The 12,370-nt window shown below is 41.1% G+C and overlaps 1 long non-coding RNA gene across 1 annotated transcript; it reads left to right on the top strand.

The window, feature by feature from the left end:
- The first annotated feature begins 868 nt into the window (after nucleotides 1–868).
- Nucleotides 869–4,001, top strand: LOC124144713. The gene is made up of 2 exons (XR_007219758.1): nucleotides 869–964; nucleotides 3,936–4,001. It is a non-coding gene; the product is annotated as an uncharacterized LOC124144713 (long non-coding RNA).
- Nucleotides 4,002–12,370: the final 8,369 nt, after the last annotated feature.

Below are 12,370 nucleotides of genomic sequence, written 5' to 3' on the forward strand. Positions count from 1 at the left end.
ATCATCATCATGAAAGATGACAAATCATCATTATTGTGAACTCCGTTGGAATTCCGCGTTAGAATAGGTCCCCAGCAATTTGTGATGGACATCGACGCGACCAAGTAGCTAGTTGATTGCTTGTCATCGTAACCCGATAATAATAATAATAATAATAATAATAGTAATAATAGTAATAAGTCCATTAACTCCATACCAGCTCGTGTGCACATGGCGCTTACATTATTACCCCAGTCAATGGATCAGTGAGCACTCGATTTTCATTCTCAGCTCCCTGGGGAGTATAACCCGATGGCGTGGGTCGATGCTGTTAATATCAATCTCTGGTCCAGGCAGCTGGAATATCGCTGCGTGTGGCGTTACACAAATCATAATTATTATCATTATTGCCCTCCTGGAGATCAAGTTAAAATAGGCCCCAAGCACCTCATCCTTGACCTTAGACCCCTTAAGACCCGTTTTGAACAGTATTTCAGTTGTATAACAGCGAGTTAGCTTCATTGTTGGAAGATGGGATGCAGGTCTTAGACGTTTACGGCTTTGGTGAATCCCACGGTGCCTACAAACATAATCAGGCCAAATCTTGGTATTGAACCCACGATCTATCGTTTCTGCATATCGCCCTGCAGCGCCTCAGACGAATAGGTCACCCGCTTCCCCAAATTGTCTGAGAAAATGGAGATGTTATTTGAAACGTCCTCATGTCATTGAAGTTCAAGATGACAGATCAGCGGGTCCAGATATATAGTGCCATCAGAGGCTAAAAAGAACAACGACTAACTTGTTATCTCACTAGCTACTATTGTATATTACAATGAATGTTATCTCATGTCTTTTCTTATAGCTCAATTGTGGAAGGAAGATCGTTGACAGACAAGGCCATGACTAACCTGGCCCTCGTGCGCCTAGACAAGGGAGACAATCTGGAGGCGGAAAGGTTGCTGGAAGGAGCTGTCAGTCTCAGGTATCGTTCCAGCTTACAATCAAGAAAATAGTCCGTCATAACATGACCATCACCATGGAGTATCCAATCAAGGACCTTGAATTCCACCCCACACATGTGTTTGATATCAAGATTGTGTAAGAAATTGAGATTCACACTGTAAGATATCGACTACCGAGTTTGCCGAGCAGTGCCGGAAATAAAGCCAATAAACAGAAAGTCCGTGACATGGGCAAAATGCATCCACGGTGACAAGTATCTAAAACTTAACCAAAGAACTAAGCACTCAGAGGCTATGTTAATGTGACTAAAATATAGTTCAAAGATGGCCTTTTTTATATATGTTGAACATTTTTCCAGGTGTCTATGTACACGGTATGTTTGTTGTTTAACGCTGCACTCGGCAATATTCCAGCGGTCTGTAAATAGTCGAGTCTGAGCCAGACAACAAGGGATTGATATCACGAGCAGCGATACACGCAATTGGGATACATATGACATGCATCAACCAATTCAGCGAGTCTGACCACCCGATCCCGTTAGTCACCTCTTACGACAAGCATGGTCGCCTTTTACGGCAAGCGTAGGTTGCTGAAGACCTATTCTACCCCGGATCTTCACGGGTCTACACGGTTTGTAAAAGAGCAAATCGTTTTCCTTTTAGGTCTATGGAATATATATCAAACGTCAACGCCAAAGAGTAACAAGTTCCGAAACCGATTCTATTAAGCATAAGATACAAAATAGCGGTGACAATCATATGAATGTACCATTGAAAATCCATCTTCCAAACGGAAGAGTGTTAACTGACTTTAAAAGACCAGTTTCAACCCTTGCCGAACTAGGCTGGAATTCCTGGGCTCGAATGTAGTGCCACCTGTGGCTACTAGGAGTTAAGTCCCTTCTAAGCCTCTCCTATGGACCAATCAGATTCCACCTCTCGTCTCACTTGCATTTGCTTCAAACCAAATGGCGGCGTCCAGTTAAGACGATCTAATCGATAACCAAGATCTATATTGTGATAAAACGGGTCTTACATCGCGAAGTGCATCAAATCACGATTTCGATTTCTTTGCGCGATTTTGATTGGACTATTTATAGACTCGTTAGTCCAGCCAAAATGTAACTCCATAAATCCAGCCTAGTTCGGCCAGGGGGGAAACTGAAGATCATACAATAGCAGTACTACATATGGGTAGAAAAGTGGCCATATACAATCGATTACTGATATATATATATATATATATATATATATATATATATATATATATATATATATATATATATATATATATATATATGGTGTATGTATGTATGTTTGTATGTGTATAAATATATATATATATTTATATATATTTATATATATATATATATATATATGACGACAATCTATTTACCCTATGGTTCCAAAAAACATTATTATAAATGAGCAATTTTACAAGATCCCTTTGCATAACTTTCCGTTTATTTGCAGATCGGACAACACAGAGGCGTGGATGAACCTCGGCGTCGTTCGAGCAGAGATGAAGAAGACTGAACTGGCTGAAGCAAGCTTTCTCCAATCCATCCAACATAACAAGACATGCTCAGACTGCTACTTTAACCTGGGTAATCTGGTAAGCATTCAACAAGTGATAGCGGTAAACATTATATGGAGTTCAGCAGATAAGTATTCACGTTTCATTTTTGTTATTATAGAAAAGGGGACGGTCGGGTAGCCTAGTGGTTAAAGCGTTCGCTCGTTACGCCGAAGACCCGGGTACGATTCCCGAAATGGGTACAATGTGTGAAGCCCATTTCCGGTGTCCCTCGCCGTAATATTGCTGGAATAAATTGACTTTACCTGATTGACGTTTTTGCTTATCTATCTATAATGAACCTGTGACTTAACATGCATGACAGATGGCATGTCGCGTGGGGGTCAATCAGCAATTCTTAATTACAAATGATTGACACCGTCAAAAAAGACGGACATACCAAGATATGAAACTTCTTTATCTAACAGTACTTTTAGTGTGTGACGTCAGTTCTATAAGGTTTTAATTTAATGATCTAATTTCTGATTTTATATTTCTTTTATGCTTATACATATGTAAATTATGTACATTTTGTAAACGTTTACATGTAAGAGTAGCTGTGTGACAGTATCATAAGCATTATTGTGTTTACGAATCAAATGATGATGCTACCAGGTGTTCGCAAAAAGTTGGGCGTAGCCTGCATCTGTGGGAAACACATGCAAAGCCTAGTAAATGATTTAAAACAATCTGTGATAAATTGTGTTCCACCGTGGGAATTAGGGTGTAGCATGGCTCCCCAGTAACATGCAATGCTTATAAGAGGCTGTGTTACAATGGATCAGATGGTCAGAATGGTGGTTATGTTTCGTCAGTCCTGATGGAGTCGGTGGAGTAGCCTTCGGTCGTCACGCCGAAGAACAAGGTTCCTTTTCCCACATGGGTACAATGTGTGATGCCCATTTCTGGTGTCCCCCGCCGTGATATTACTAAAATATTGCTATGCGAGGATTGCTGGTGATCCAGATTAAATTTATTAACGCCCCGTGACATTGCCAATTGCTGACTGTGGATTTAAGCAACATCCACTCAAACTGATAATATTCATATTTTCTAAAATGATCTGATGTTTTCATTTTAGTTGATAGGTCTTAACACCTGCTTGCCGTAAAAGGTGACTATGCTTGTCGTAAGAGGCAACTAACGGGATAGGGTGGTCAAGCTCCCTGACTTGGTCGATGCATGTCATCGTATCTAAATTGCGTAGATCGACCCTCATGACGTCAATCATAGGATTGTCTGGTCCAGACTGGATTATTTACAGACCGAAGTTATATAGCTGAGTGCGGCGTTAAACACCAAAAAACAAATACACATTTTAGTTGTCTTTTCTTTCACAAAATAAGTTAACGATTTGACGTGTGTGTCACGTATGTAAAATATTTCGTTTCGTTTATTTAACTATCTGTCAACAGTACCGAGACACAGGCCGCCATGAAGAGGCGATGAGGGCGTGGCAGAATGCAACCACATCCAACCCCCAAAACACCGGAGCCTGGAAAAACCATCTCTTGTTTCTTGGTGGACTCGGTAAGGGGGCGGTTGAGGAAAAACGCGATTAAATTGTCGTAGCTTACTATTAAATAACATACTCAAGGTTACACACAACCAAATGTTTTCCCATAGACTTCTATAGTAACGTTATATCTTTTTTTTAAATAACTAGGCATTCAACAGCCATTACATTTACATATATGCACATTCTGGCCTTAAAGCTGCAATAAAAACACACATTTTGGCTAGGTTAGCCAGCTTCTTTTCCGAGTACAGGAAGCTGAACACACCAACCCCAGTTCCGCACCAAATGTCACCTACTTGAAAATATCTGTGCTCACATACAGCACAAGTCATCTTGTTAAAAAAGTCAGCACCAAATATTGAAAAATATGGGCAGTTTTAATTGCTGGATGGATGTACATTTAAAAGACATAAAAATCGTACACAATATCATCCAATCACAGCCTGCAGATGTCTCTTGATCTGCACTGAAGGCTCCAGTTCTGATTTGGTGTAGTAGAACCTCAAAGCACACCAACCGTGGTTTATCTTCGTAAGAACATATTGTTATATTTAAAGGGAAAATATACCCGGTATAGTGCCTATGTACAGCTGAGGCCATGGCGGTGTGATGAGAGACTGACGCATTGCTTATTGTTTAACATCTGGATCGTGGTGGTGAACGACTTGAATCCTACTTGCTATAACTGCCAATATGACCGGGCATTGCCCCATTGTCTTATTACATGTCTTGTTGTTAGGTTTCAAAGCAATTGGCCCTATTTCGACGCAGATGGTCGAAATAACATGTTAACGTTCATCTTCCATGTTAACTCTGTATGTGTGTGTGTGATTCTGTGTGTGTGTGTGTGATTCTGTGTGTGTGTGTGTGTGTGTGTGTGTGTGTGTGTGTGTGTGTGTGTGTGTGTGTGTGTGTGTGTGTGTTTGTGTGTGTGTGTGTGTGTGTGTGTGTGTGTGTGTCTGTGTGTGTGTGTGTGTGTTTGTATGAAAATTATTTTTTTCCGAGTTTCAGTTTTGTTATGTTGGTTGATCTTGAAAACTATCGAACAATGAAAGGTTTTTCACTATAGTGTTGTTTTGCTACAATTGTGTATGACCTCTGTTTCATCTCCACTGCAGGAAGGTACGACCTTGCAATAGCAGTAGGTAAGGACGCGCTGAAGGCACTTCCTAGGAATACAGATCTGATGTTTCAGCTGGCCAATATTTACATCAAGGCAGATAAGTACAAGGAGAGTGAGCAACTCTTCCTGGCTTGTATACAGATAGACGAACACAGCGCCCGACTGCATCACAATCTAGGCAAGTAGTGCAATACTCGTAAAAGGGCAATGCCAATGCATATTTCACAGCTCTGTGGAGCTACGTTAGTCAGGGCCCTGTTAGACCGGACCCCCCCTGGTATTCCAGACTCGTTAATCAGGGTCCAGTTACACACCTGTCAGTCATGCATCCGTTACTCCTACAGGTGTCGAGCTGGTAGCACTACCTGCATCTGTTAATCCTACAGGTGTCGACCTGACAGCACTACCTGCATCTGTTAATCCTACAGGTGTCGACCTGGCAGCACTACCTGCATCTGTTAATCCTACAGGTGTCGACCTGGCAGCACTGCCTGCATCTGATAATCCTACAGGGGTCGACCTGGCAGCACTACATGCATCTGTTAATCCTACAGGTGTCGAGCTGGTAGCACTACCTGCATCTGTTAATCCTACAGGTGTCGACCTGGAAGCACTATCTACATCTGTTAATCCTACAGGTGTCGACCTGGCAGCACTACATGCATCTGTTAATCCTACAGGTGTCAACCTGGCAGCTCTAGCTGCATCTGTTAATCCTACAGGTGTCGACCTGGCAGCGCTACCTGCATCTGTTAATCCTACAGGTATCGAGCTGGCAGCAATACCTGCATCTGTTAAACCTACAGTTGTCGACCTAGCATTATTACATGCATCTGTTAATCCTACAGGTGTCGACCTGGCAGCATTACATGCATATGTAAAACCTACGGGTATCGAGCTGGCAGCACTGCCTGCATCTGCTAAACCTACGGGTGTCGACTCGCTCTAGCACTATCATTACCCTCAAATGGACATCTTGATTGTTTTGTTCTTATATGATTTACCCATGTCAGGCTTACCCAGTATGCGCCTCATGAGGGGACAAGAAATGGAAAACAATAAAGACAATGTTATCCCAAAATTTGAATTTCTTCTTCTTCCACATTGTAAATGCCTATGAAAGACTGAAAGATTGCTTAATCCGGAAATTTGTCAATTCGGATAATTCTCTGGGAATGGTTGTACCATCATTATTGAGCTAAGTGATTGTCTTAAAGCCTGAGTTATAGTGTTAGATAGATTCCCCACTTTAATGTTCTGACAATGTTAAATATATTTCTAGAGTGAGTGAGTATTGTTTTAGGCCGCTTTTAGCAATATTCCAGCAATATCACGGCGGGGGAAACCAGAAATGTGCTTCACACATTGTACCCATGTCGGGAATCGAACCCGGGGCTTCGGCGTGACGAGCGAACCCTTTGACCACAAGGCCGCCACTCAACACCAGAGAATAATACAGACATTGTAGATATTCTATAATTTCAATTTCCAGAAGTATATGATGTATCATGGAAAAAATTAACCTCTCCGGCCCGTTGCAAGCTGAAAGTGTCACTCGGCATGACTTTGTAAAACATATTGGGACAGTATGGTCATGTCGGTATATGCATTCATTCTTTGTATGTCAAGATGAAGCTTAATATTATTTAATGCTTTTTTTCTCAATTCCCAGGTGTATTATATCATCGATGGGGAAAAAATGAAAAAGCCGAGGCAGCCTTCACGAGGGCAGTAGAATTAAACCCCAATGATGCGACGTATGTTAAAAATCTTCAACTGCTGCAGAAACAAATGAGGAGAATTAGCTAAAGCGTACATTGCCGTATGCATATCTGGAAATAACAGGTCCAGTGAAATACAAACCACACTCAGTCAACCACCGACCGCCTCTTTCCCGCGTCCAGGGCAATGAGTCCCGATTTACAAAGATGATGAGAGGGCAAACGTGGACAGACATCATCAGCTTTTCAATCAATCCTATTAAAATCAGACCTTAGTTCTCTCTACCGCTAAACAAAGATCTGGAGACATCCCATTAGGGGTCACGTCAGACCGACCTTTCATCCGACCAATCAGTGCGTCGCTTACCAGATTATGAAAGTGACAGTGGGAATGTGGTTTCTAATCATACAACCTCGAAAACTTTAACATGGGGTATACCGAACGATTGTTACGGGTTTAACGACTGATTCCTTACAATCTAGACCATCTATTAGCCATTCCAGAATGTTTTTTGTTCAGGTTTCAAATTTTTAATCGGAATTTGTCAAAATATGTTTCGAAGCGAAGTCGCCAATTTGAAATTAGTGCCGTAAAGCACGAGAAAACTGTCTTCTGATTGGTCATTCCATTGGTCGGTCAAAGTTCGCGCAAGGTCGGTCTGACGTGACCCGTAATGAGATGTCCTCAGATCTTTGTTCAGCGGCAACGAGAACTAAGATCTGATTTTAATGAGATTGCTTGTCAGTCACCTTTACAAATGTCAATCTCAGTAATGTCTTTATTGAGAGAGATGCTGCGTGAGTGACTTTATAACACTGTATGCATGATCAGTAAAATGCAAGCTATATCAAGACGCTGCCAGTGATCAAGATCCGGGCGAATATGGCATTCGAAGCCACGATCAGTGATCGGATCATCGCACTGCCATTGTATTCGACTAAACAACTGTTGTATATATATTGTGTCGGACTCGTATTAAAAAGTATGCATTTTGCCTGTTGACGAATCTTGTTTTCTTTTTTGAAAATACTCTATATTGTTTAAGCCACGCAACATTTTTTATCATTATTTTTTTGCAGATTAATAGACACTATCGACATGTTAGCCACGCAACTATCTATCCACTCGCCCCAACTGTACAGTGGAAACTGCATTTTCCTGTCGCTATCTTCCAATATATACTTTGGATGAAACATATTTAAATAGTTAAAACAATGAATTTCTATTGAAGTGTTGAAGGAACGTTTGAACAGAAAGAACATCCGAATGATGACCCTTCAGCTGCTGATCATTTCGATGTACATATTTTTATGTGTTTTTTCAACCTTAGTTACTTTGAGTGATACACCCTACTCTACCTGAATACTTCTTCAAAGCGGCGTCAAACACAGTTCATCCACTTTCACCACTAGATTCTCCAGTGTAACACTAATAAAACACTCGCCCAAATGACATGTGCACTGACACGATTATTGCTATAGATTTCATTGTTATTGCGACAAGAGGGATGACTTCAACTTTCCAAGTGTCTACTTTCCCTTCATGTCGACCAATATTCCAGCAGCTCCAGCTTTTGGTGTTTACATTTCGACACTTTTGAGATACAATCGAGCATGCTCTCTCTTCCAAGATTTCAAAAAACGTCATACGATTCTCGCTCAGAAGTTGTTTGATCATGGTCACAACATTCAAGGCCTCGGTAAAGCTTTCAAAACGTTTTATGGTAGACATGTGGAGGACATTTCCAAATTTGACGCATCAGTGACAAAAATTATGTCCGATGCAATTCCCTATTTTGACTTTACCATATGTTCCTATGTTTTCAGATGAACAATTGACTTGCCTTTGCATGTGTTTGTGACGAATGCGACCGGTGGGCGGGATACGCTCACCTTTTCGCGAACACCTGGTATCATTACTATTTGATAGTGATTTAGTGACCTGCTCGTGATATAGTGGGAATTGTACAATCGACTCCCTTTTTGCAGGGCTTTCTATTGGACATGGAAAGAGTTTGTCGCTTTATTATCACTATTACAAAAATGATTGAATGTCATTGAATTGGCGAATGTTGCTTTAGCTCCACGGCATAAATGAACCCAATTTTCTTGGGCTGCCGAGTTGGCCTTGCATAGTCCTCCTTTAAGCATGTTGCTATCATATATGCACATGTCTTAGTTTCTTTCAGTCGGGGCATGAGTTGCAAATTTTTCTAAGACATCGGCCTTGCAGGGTTGAAACATCAGCTATATCTGGATCCAATCTAATATTAGTTGTTTTAATCATTGTTCTGTCATCACCATTACCGTTGTCTTGGGTTTCACGTTGCATTGTATACACTCATGACCTCCGACATTAAGGAAAGTGAGTTAAAATTTAACGTCGCATCGGCATTATTTCAGCCACATAGCGACCCACATTAAGGTGACGCCAGGATGTAACAGGAACACTGTTCAAAGAGGAGTTAAACCCAACTCACTCACCCCCCCCCCCCCCCCCCCACCCCCCCCATCATCCATCTGAAACACTGTTGTATAAATGAAATACAATTGAAAATGAAAAAACAGCGTATGTAGTCTACAAAATCCAAATACAGGTTAATGGCTCATAACCGACTTCGTTAATATAGAAAGGGAAATACGATTCAGTCGAGGAGAACCAGAGATTCCTCCTTCCATCACTTAATGTATGCACAACACACACGATGCCAACTAACACAAGACAAACAGTTCTACACTTCTAGTTGATCAGTTACCCGTGAAGATCCGGGGTAGAATAGGTCTTCAGCAACCCATGCTTGCTGTAAAAATCGACTATGCTTGTCGTAAGAGGCGACTAACGGGATCGGGTGGTCAGGCTCGCTGACTTGGTTGAAGCATGTCATCGTATCGCAATTGCGTGGATAGATGCTCATGATGTCAATCACTGGATTGTCTGGTCCAGACTCGACTATTTACAGACCGCCGTCATATAGCTGGAATATTGCTGAGTGCAGCGTTAAACAACAAATAAACAAACATTGATAGGCTTAAAAAACGTATGAAAAAGTGATCATTTATCAAATACACCTCGGACTGGGCGGAGACACTACACTGAAAAGGCTAAACCAGCAACAGTTCAGAACAGTAAAGTGTAAGGGCATGTGAGTGAATGAGTGAGTTGATTTGTTCGCTTTGAACATTACTTCAGTTAATATACCAAGGCTTGTCAGCTAAATGTATGAGTAAAGCTTGCAGTAACGCAGGTCAATCGTTCTCAATTCTGGGATAAGAACCAACAATTAGAGAATTCCCGCTCGTATGGGCTAACAACTAAGGACAGGGAACTGAACGCCATACCCCCGAGGGTTTGTGTGCCTCACATACACTGTATACCACGTAAACACACACAAACACCATTACATCCTCTCTGCGTAATAAATGTATAGGGGGCACGGGTGGCCCAGTCGTCTAAGGTGCCGCGATTCGCTGTGTAGAGTTGCGTCCCTTGGGCACGCCAGAAACCTATGATTGTGGGTTTGAATCCCGGTTCGCCCCGATCATGTTTCTTTTTTTGTTAGCACCATACGTGGGTTTCACCGAAGTGGTAAACGTCTGAGACCTGCATCACTTCGGGCTTTCCTCCAACATTAAGCTTACACGCCGCGATATAACTGTAATACTGTTAAAAGCAGCGTTAAACCGAACTCACTCACTCACACTATAAATTTATATATACGTGTACATCGGTAATTTTCGCACTGGACAATTTTTTAAACCATATCTTTATACCATTCATTTTATCCTTCTCTCTCTCTCTCTCTCTCTCTCTCTCTCTCTCTCTCTCTCTATATATATATATATATATAATTTATATATAAATGTATATATATATACACGTGTACATCGGTATTGGTCTCGCCTACCAGAATTTTCAGGACCACCTTTTATACCATACTTATTTTATCCTCTCTTGTGTTATAAATTTATGTGTACATGTACATCGATATTTGTCTCGCCTACCAGAATGTTCCAGATAATTTTTTATACCCTATTTATTTGTGCAAATCATAAACTATCGGCATGTATTATAGCCCTAACACTTACTCCATCTGTCGCCGGCAAGGACTGAGAGGACTGTTCTGTGTAACGTGAACGTTCACCGGCAAAGGAATCAATAGAGTCACTGTGACACTGAAGCGTGATTCCAGCTTGCTGTTGTGCTCTGCTGCAGTTGTCACTGTATCCACACGAAGATCACAAGCTTGTAGATCATAAATCAACATAGGGGGCGGTCTGGTAGCCTGGTGGTTAAAGCGTTCGCTCGTCACGCCGAAAACCCGGGTTCGATTCCCGACATGGGTACTATGTGTGAAGCCCATTTCTCGCTCTCTCTCTCTCTCTCTCTCTCTCTCTAAGTAGTAAGTAAGCATGCCATGCCTTTACAATCTTAGGAATGACTCTGTCATTGCATTTACACATTATATCTGTATTTTCATTGATTGAGAAAGGGCCACATACCTTTCTAAAATATACGGTAATGCCCTGAGACCCACCCTGTCGTACAGAGATCAAAAGAGGTAGTGCCCTGTGTGAAGAAGCCAATGGCCTCATAGGAGAAAAATATCTTCAGCCAATCAGCGAGAGCGTAACGCAAAGCTTGTTGTGAGCCAGCATTAGTTCTTAAAAACTCAAACTGAAATATTTTGTTTTTTCTATATTACATGTATGTAAAAAAACAATTATGGACCACAATTCGGGCAATTTATGTTTTATGGACCAAAGAAACTGATATTGACCTCAGTTATTAATTATTAAGTAGTTCTTAGTCACAACATACCAATCGTCTAAGGCGCCGCGATTCGCTGTGCAGAGTTCCGTCCCTTGGGCATGCCAGAAACCTATGATTGTGGGTTCGAATCCCGGTTCGCCCAAATTATGATTCTAGGTTTGTCAGCACCATACCCGTGCTCGTGGGTTTCACCGAAGTGATAAACGTCTGAGACCTGCATCACTTCGAGCTTTCCTCCAACATTAAGCTGACACGCCGCGATATAACTGGAATACTGTAAAAATCGGCGTTAAACCAAACTCACTCACTCACTCAAATTTTAGAGAACTGAACTTTATTACTCTCAGGCTGCAAACTGCAGCAGAAGAGTTACAGTATATATACAATATTAAAAGTGTACATGGTATATACAGTATAAGCTGTGATGTTGAAATTTGGTTTGTAACACACATTAAATAAAGAAAGAAGGAGAGAAAAGATGAGGAACAAGTTAAACAGTGAGGATTGTAAGCTACTAACATGAAATAAACATACTTGCTTTCTTAAGGCAGACATAATAATCTTACAGAAAATAGAGAGTATCCTTAATGTTCCTACTTTATGATCAATAAATAGAATATCCATTTTATATATGTTTGGTTTTATGTAAAAATGTTTACGAATAAGCTTTTTCTTATCAGTTTAAAAGTAGGGACAAACAAAGAGATAATGAAATT

This window comes from Haliotis rufescens, unplaced genomic scaffold (genome assembly GCF_023055435.1).
Source record: "Haliotis rufescens isolate VD_foot unplaced genomic scaffold, xgHalRufe1.0.p SCAF_9, whole genome shotgun sequence".
Lineage (NCBI taxonomy): Eukaryota > Metazoa > Mollusca > Gastropoda > Lepetellida > Haliotidae > Haliotis > Haliotis rufescens.